General features: G+C 43.4%; 1 long non-coding RNA gene across 1 annotated transcript; it reads left to right on the top strand.

The window, feature by feature from the left end:
- Window positions 1-1,197: 1,197 nt before the first annotated feature.
- On the top strand, window positions 1,198-2,328 carry LOC136641935 (uncharacterized). The gene is made up of 2 exons (XR_010793929.1): window positions 1,198-1,481; window positions 2,248-2,328. It is a non-coding gene; the product is annotated as an uncharacterized lncRNA (long non-coding RNA).
- The last annotated feature ends 5,725 nt before the right edge of the window (window positions 2,329-8,053 follow it).

Below are 8,053 nucleotides of genomic sequence, written 5' to 3'. Positions count from 1 at the left end.
TCCCAATCCCATGCATGTTTACTCAGAAGTAAGCCCCATGAGAGTCAGTGGGGCTCACTCCCAGGCAAGTGTGGCGAGGACTGCACCCTCAGAGCCCGCTCCTACAGGTCTACTCAGAAGTAAGGCCCAGTCTAGTCAGTGGGGCTTGCTCCCAGGCAAGTGCGGACGGCTTCAGGGGAACAGGCCTCTGCTTGTCCAGGGAGGCTTGAGAAAAACTCCGCCCCAGGCCTGCCGCATCCTCGACAGTCCCTCTTCTTCTCCAGGTAGGAAACCAGACGGTGCCTGGGGCGCGTTCGGTCGCTCAGCGCTCCTCCAATCAGAACCCATGCGGCAGGGCCACCGGCAAGCTGCTCCAATGAGCGCAGGAAGGCGGGGTGATGGACGGGTCCCGCTGCCCCACCCCTTCTACCCGCCATTCGGGCTTGAGGGCGGGGCTTTCCTACCCTCTTTTCCGAGGGAGGGAGCGGCGACGTCATCAGCACCGCTTTCCCGTGACCCACTGCGGCGAAAGGCGGTAGCGCTGCTGCAGGAGCCAGCGGCATCGCCGCCAACGGCGACTTCATCCGGGTCCTGGCGAGGCTGTGGCCGTGTCAGCACTGCAGGGAAGGCTCGGGAAGCGCGAGGATACCGTGAGTAGAGCGGCGGGAGGCGGTCCTTGCGCTGAGCGCCCGCCCGTCCCGCTCCCCCCCCACGCGGGACAGGGAAGCGCTGCCTGAGGGAGGCGCGAGGGACGCTCCAGCCCGCTCCGCTCCGGCTCCGACCCTGACCTCTCCTTCCCTTCGCACCCCCTCCCCCGGCAAGCACCAGGCTCCGCGAAGCGCCGACTCCACGGCCGCCGCCGATTGGCCGCTCGGCCGCGGCTCTCCGTCCCCATTGGCGGGGGGCGCTGCCCGTGACGCGGAACGTCATTTCCCGTAGCAAGTCCGTGCTGGGCTGAGGGGGTGGGGCGCGGGGTGATGCTGCGGCGGGACTCCCGAGCAGACGGGCAGGCCCCGCCCCCTCAGGCCCCCCTTTCTTCCTTTCCCGCCTCCTGCTGCCCCCACCGGCGCTGCGTCCTCTCGCGCTCGCCTCCCCCGCTTGAGCCTGGGGCGTTGGGCCCCGGAGCCCGGCGGGGGCGGGAGGAGGAAGGTCCCGGGCACCCAGTGGCTGCGGGGGAGGGGAAGGGAGGGCCGGGCGGGGGCTGGGCTGCTGCTTCTTGGCAGGCGGCTCCCTCACCACGAGGCACCGCCTCGCCTCCTTCCCGCGCGCTCTTTCTTGTCTGGCTCGCGGACCCAGCGCATTCCTGTGCCTGCCTACTCGGAAGTAGGGCCTGTGATAGTGGCGCTTCCTGCCAGGGAAGTGGATGGGACTGCCGCCTCAGAGCCCCGTCTATGCATGTCTACTCAGAAGTAAGTCCCATGAGAGTCAACGGGGCTTACTCCCAGGAAAGTGTGACTAGAACTGCAGCCTCAGAGCCCACGCGTCTGTATGACTACTTAGAAGTAAGTTCCATTATAGTCAATGGGGCTTACTGCCAGGAAAGTATGGATAGGCTGCAGCCCTGCTTGTGGAATTTGGAACCAGCATTTGGAATGCAGCGGGACTAGTCTCCCCCCAGTTAGCCTGGGTTGCAAAGGGCTCTTTAGTGGCCATCAGAGCGGGCTGGGTTTGCCCCAGTCTCACCCACATGCCTGGAAGGCCACTCAGCTTGAAAAGTGCTATAATCTCCCTGTGGAAGATGGGGTGGGAGGGAGTGCTCGCCCTTGGAGCAGGCCCTAAGCAGAGTCTGTTTTAGCACCCTAGTCAAGTCCTGGCTTGTTGGATATGGGGAGGCTTAGGATGGGCTTAAGTCTCCTTTTCATTCCTCCTACCTTACTTCTCTCATCTCCACTCTAGATTAAAATGAAGCTTTTTGCTGCTGCCCAGTTTCCTCTGACACAGCTGAAATCTCCAAACTCTGACTTTTGAGAGATTGCGTATGTGCTCCAAGGCTTCATACTTCTAAAACTAGGATTCATATTCTTTGCTTCTGCTTGTTTGTTTTTAAACAGTAGTTTTACCTCTCTTTCCCATGACAGCCTCTAGGAAGCTGCATTTCTGAATTATGCACTGTGAGAGTATTTCATTAATCAGGTTATTCAGGTTTAATTTCTAGTACAGAGAGGGTGCAAAGAAATGCATATGCCCTTGTTGAGAAAATGTTTGTTAAAATGTGAAAATATGATTTGAAGACTGACATGCTGTGATATCTTTTTTCCCCCCTCACAGCTGAGGAAGGAGCAGCTTTGGCCTTGGATGTAGTCGCCATACTTGGCACTGAAGACAATAAAGGGAAGTCTTTGGAAACAATTTGTGTTTAAAATGTTGTTTTTGTTGACCCTTACCTGTCAAGATTTTAAGCCATTTCTGCCCAATATTGCATTTACACAATAGGGATCAAAACTGTGGGCTGGGCAAAAATGGGTTAAAAGTTACTAAACTTCTTAAAGTGTATGGTGTGTGTGTGAAGCTGTGATCATGGCATGGAATAATGAGAGAATGATTCTGGAGAAGGGCAGGACACAAACTCACAAGTTGATTGTTTTCAGGAAACAAAATGATTGTACAGAATATAAAGTCTCTCGGTACTAATTAAATATATATGCAGGGATTATGGTATCTTGCTGCTACAATTGGTGTTGCAAACCTAGATCCATTTCATTGATGTGGCTCCTAATTAGGCATTAAATCAGTTCAGTGATTGCACTGTGATTGATGTTAAATCAGATCTCTTTTGACAAGCAATATAGAAGAACTACTAATAGTTCAGGTATCTTTGAATAACTTGGATGCATTCTATGTTTCTTCACCATGGCAGAAATGGTATATTGGTAATATTGCAGTGTGTGCAAGTATGCAAATCTGTTTTGTTGAAATGAATACCTTAAACTTTTAATATGTTCAATAGGAGTTTTAGAGGGGGGAACACTTCCAATACTAGATCTAGAAAAGGCTATGCTTGATCCAGTTCCATCTCCAAAGCTATACAGATTTAAGCCTGATAAAAATCTGAATAAGAGCACGTGTGAGAACTCTGTTACTTTTTTTTATCCTTAGGAGGAAGGAAGTTCAGTTTGTTTAGTAATTTCCACATTAGATATTTCATGAATGTTAAAATAATTGATGCACTAAGCTTGCATGTTTCCAGAAGTGTTAAGCAAGGTAGTGGTTATTAAAGTATTAAAAAAAAATAGACAAAGCTTTACCAAACGAGAGATCCAACCACATAGGATTCTTGATCTGTAGTCCAATTTATGTCGAGAGTTTATTATAGTGCCATTTATATGGCATCTTGAAAGCTAATGACTTTTAAGCTTTTATGACTTTATGATCTATAGGATAAATTAAAACAGCTCTGGTAGTGATGAAATATAAAATGATTTGTAAGAACTCTTGTGTACTTTCTGCAGAGCTAATCTTTAATGTGTGATTTAGGATTTGCTTTACCAGAAACAACCTGTTTTCCCCAACTCAGATTCATATTTGATCTTTTGCGTGGATCTTTTTGAATGACCTTTTCATTCAAATAACAAATTTGGTTAGCCAGAAGTTGAGCATTCCTACATACTGCTTATTGTAATGGTACGTTTAAGGAGATGTCTGAATGTTTTCAAATGAAATAGTGAAATTTTAAAAAGTTGTCAACTGAGGGCCCAATCCTATCCGGTTTTCTAGTACCGGTGCAGCAGTGCCAATGGGGAATGCACTGCTTCCTGTGGTGGGGAGGCCTCCTCAGGGTAAGGAAATGTTTGTTCCATTAACTTGAGGCTGCATTGTCCTTGCACTGGTGCTAGAAAGTAGGATAGGATTGGGCACTGAGTCACTCCAGTAATTTTGTATAACGATCACAGTTGTTGATATCTGCAAATCCAGCATGTCTGGTCTGGGTAATTCCATAGCTGTGTGGAAGCAGATGCAGGGGAAGGCTATAACTTACCAGTAGAGCCTGTGTTTGCATGCAGAAGGTTCTAGTCTCAGTGTCTGGCATCTTCTAATAGAGCTGAAAAATACACTTGTTAGAAACCCTGTTGTGGAAGCCAGCTTCTGTGTATGGAATACCTAGTTTCATGAGGAATTGCGTGCTTCCCAGGGCAGGAAGCCCTCTAGGAAATGGGGCCACTGTGGATAGTTCAGTGCTGAATGTGCCTAATGCTGTGTTGAAGCATTCATCTTTAATTTGCTTTACATCTTTGTTTCTTATGCAATAGTTATATTTCTTGGCCCTCCTCTTTAACAGGTAGGTAAGGAGCTGGCTAGTTACTCTTGTATAACTTCTCAGGTTGTAAGATCTATCCTGTGGTCTAATGCTGTGAATTAACCGGAACAAATAATACTATCTTATATTGTCTTGAGAGTTCAGTATTTAATTAAAGCAGGACTTATGTTAAGTCATTACCTTTTCCATTGTTGGGTAACTGGAAAAAAAGTGTGTCTGAATTCATGAGAAACATTGTGGGAATGCCATTAAAATGTTTAGGTGTTGTGATTTAGTTATAGCTAAAGACCAATACTGATAACAATGCATGTACAATGGAAGACTAGCACAGCTGAAAGGTAATTAGGCAGGTGTGACTGGACTGACTATACAAAACGGTTTTTAAATGATAATTTATACATAGTAAAGGGAGGAAAAATTGAATGAACAATTGAATAGAACTGTTTTTAACCTGGGTTAATATGACACAATTTGTTTCAAACGCTTCAGAAGTTTGTTTCTATTCTTTTGACAACTTTGTAAATAGAGCAGGCTTTTATAGGTTGAGTTACTGCTGACCTCAGACATGTAGCGTAACACTCTGGGATTGGTTGAACCTTTGTTTATACTTAATATTATTGTTCCTTACCTTAATGGGGCTAACTGCCAACAAGTCATAATACACAATTTATATAAGTCATTTAAACACACTAAACTAGGCTAGTATCTTGTTCATTTTCTTATTAATAGGAAAAAAGTAAACTGAATTTTATATCATTGATTTGCATTGTTCTGAATCAATAAGTGTAGCTATACATAACTGGGATAATGTTTTTGATATTCTATGCCTGGGTGTCTTGCACATGGCAAATTTGTTCTTCCTAGCACCTGCCTTACTCTTAGAAGGTTTTATAGATCAGCAAGGAATTTTTCCTAGTATTCAAAAGCCATATTTAAAATTCTTATATCATACCTTTTTCCCCAACAAGGCACTCTCACCATATTAAAAAGCAAACAAAAAAAATGAAACTGCATGCACCACCAGAAAAAAATTAAAGCCGTACGACTAAGAGGAAGAAGGGCAAATCAACAAATGTAGACCCAAAAGTCTGAATAAAACACAATTTTTTGTGTTTTGTCACTGTCAAAACAAGGGAAGTAATGAAGCCAGTCTTGCATCCAGGGGCAAGGCGTTTCCTAGCCTGATTACTACTTCAGAGAAGCCCTTCTCTCATGTTGCTGCCAAATGTACCTCTGGCAGTGTTGGGTCATACAAGAAAATCCTCTGATTTCAGGGGAGAGGCAGTATGTTGATCTGAAGACATTTCACAGGTTAAATGTCAAAACCAGAATTTTGAATTATACCCAGAAACAAACTGACTACTGATGGTAGTTGGTAAAGCAGGGGTGTGATGTGCTCACCGTACCTTGTGCTGACCAACAATCATGCAACATTATTTTGTGGTAGTTGAAGTTTTTGAATGGTCTTTATGGGTGACCTTGTGTAGAGCACTATAGGAATTCAGATTTGATATAGCCATGTGTGAATAACCATAGGTAGGTTTTGCTGACTCAAGTAAGGATTAAGCTGACACACCACACTAAGCTGGATAAAAAGCACTGCTGCCATCTAGACATCCAAGTGGAAGACCATATCCAGGAGCACTCTCAAACTTGCTTCTTCAATGGGAGTGCAACCCCATCCCAAACAGGCAGGTCACAGATATAATGAATAATACCTCTGTCTTGTACAACCTTATCTAGCCTGGTTTGATCTTGAGACACCAATTTAGAAGCAGCACATCTCCCTACTTCCAGATGAAATGGAGATACAGAGTATTAGAAGTATTTTGCTTTTTATCAAGATTTTAAAATGCTTTTAGAACAAGGTGTCTACTGTTTTGACCGCTGTATTTATAGATATTCATTGTGTCATATATTTTCCTTATGTACTGAAACAATCACATTTTTTTCTCTTGTTGCTGACGTATATATTATTGAAGTTTCTTGATTGCTAGTATTGTTAGGTTTTTGATTTTGTTGAACTTTTGCAAAATCTAATTGTGTAAAATGTTAGATTGGAATAAAGTTTGTTTCAAAATATACAGTAATCCAATAGTATTTTAAGGCACATTTTTCAAACTATTGATTGGATAGTACCTAGAAATCCTGAACAAGAGGGCAATTGTTTGTGAATGCCTAAGTTTGTGTACCTGAAATGCATATTCTTCCCTACTTACCCTTGTGCCCTTTCCGTCCCTTTGCCTCCCACTGTCTCTCCCTGGGGCAGAGCCCTGTCTTCTGTTCTAAAACACCATGCAAGCTTATGGCAGAGGGTAGAAAAAAAATACTTGTACAGTACATGCTAACAATCCCTTATAATGTTCAGAACCTCTGGTAAGATTTAACTGTGAAGGTTGAATGTTCCACATGATTACCTTTCTTTTATAAAAAAATGACTTTTGCTTCTTAGAAATTAGCACTTAACAGCAATTATGATTTATTGCTAGATTTCCACTTGACTTTTGAAAAAACTACTGATATTTACCAAATTCTAATATTTAGTTGATACACACGCACACACATCTTGTAAAAACAGTGCTTTTCACTCTTAATATTGAAAGCAATGGAATGGGCTTCTTTAGAATGATTTTCATTAACTTCCTTCTTTCAGGTTTGAGCATGGAACAGGATGAAGAATACTGTACTTGCCTGCAGCCAGCTGATTCCTACTGTCCAAAGAAATGCTTTAAAAGTGCAACTATTCTTATCCTAGCAGCTATGTGGGAGTGGGCGGGGGGGAGCTTTTCAAAATTTTAAATGATTGCTTCTTGAGTTAATTCTGTTCCTTGTTAAAATTCCTCTATTTTAAAACCATGATCATCATTTGTTAATGACGATACCTGCGCTGTGGGATGAGGTAGTAGGTTGTATAGTTTTAGGGTCATACCCACCACTGGGAGATAACTATACAGTCTACTGTCTTTCCTAAAGAGGCGGACGTTCATCAGTGACAACTTTGCTATGGTTTCAGTAGCTCAAAAGGATTGGTTTGTAATGGTGAAAATAATGTTGCCTAGACTTTAAACTACTTAGATAATTGAGAGGGTATGCTGGGCAAGGAAACTTCTGTTGTAGTGCTGTCCAGCCCCTTCAATGACCAGTAGATCTCTTATAGCAAATTAACTGAAAATAGATGCTTTTTCTTAATTTCTCTTATCAGGTTGAGGTAGTAGATTGTATAGTTGTAGGGCAGTTATTTTGCCCTCTTCGGGAGATAACTATACAATCTATTGCCTTCCCTGTGGAGTAAAATTTCTGCAGTACTATGCCTGCTGAGTTACTAGCAACCAAAACTGAACTTCTGAACAAGGGAATGAAATGCATCTGTTCGTGCAAAAGAGTTGTAACTAGATAATGCTGCTTTCTTTTTAGCATCACATTGGTATGTCATTCTGAAAACACGTGATGACCAAAACCACTGTTAAGAGCTAGTATCTGTGCTTTCATAAATTGGGAAAAAACCTGATCTTTTTCATGAGTACAGTACAACTATATCAATGAGTATATCTCAGTTTTACCCAGAATGAACTATATGCACTTGTTTCATACCCAGAGCCGAATAGCATTCATAATGCCTGCTAAGGGCCATAAGTGATGTCATTAGGCAGGTCAAAACCAAAAATAAGCACTTTTTCTCACTTAGGAACTCATTAGCTGCAAATGACAGAAGAGAAAAATACACAAATCTTGATCATATTTCAGGATATTAGAGAGTGCAATTTTCAAGTGGGCTGCCCTTTCAGCAGTAACACCTCAGCACTGTTCAACAGCTGAGAG

This window comes from Tiliqua scincoides, chromosome 2, assembly GCF_035046505.1.
Source record: "Tiliqua scincoides isolate rTilSci1 chromosome 2, rTilSci1.hap2, whole genome shotgun sequence".
Taxonomy (NCBI): Eukaryota; Metazoa; Chordata; class Lepidosauria; order Squamata; family Scincidae; genus Tiliqua; species Tiliqua scincoides.
This window is presented reverse-complemented; position numbering and strand designations above follow the sequence as displayed.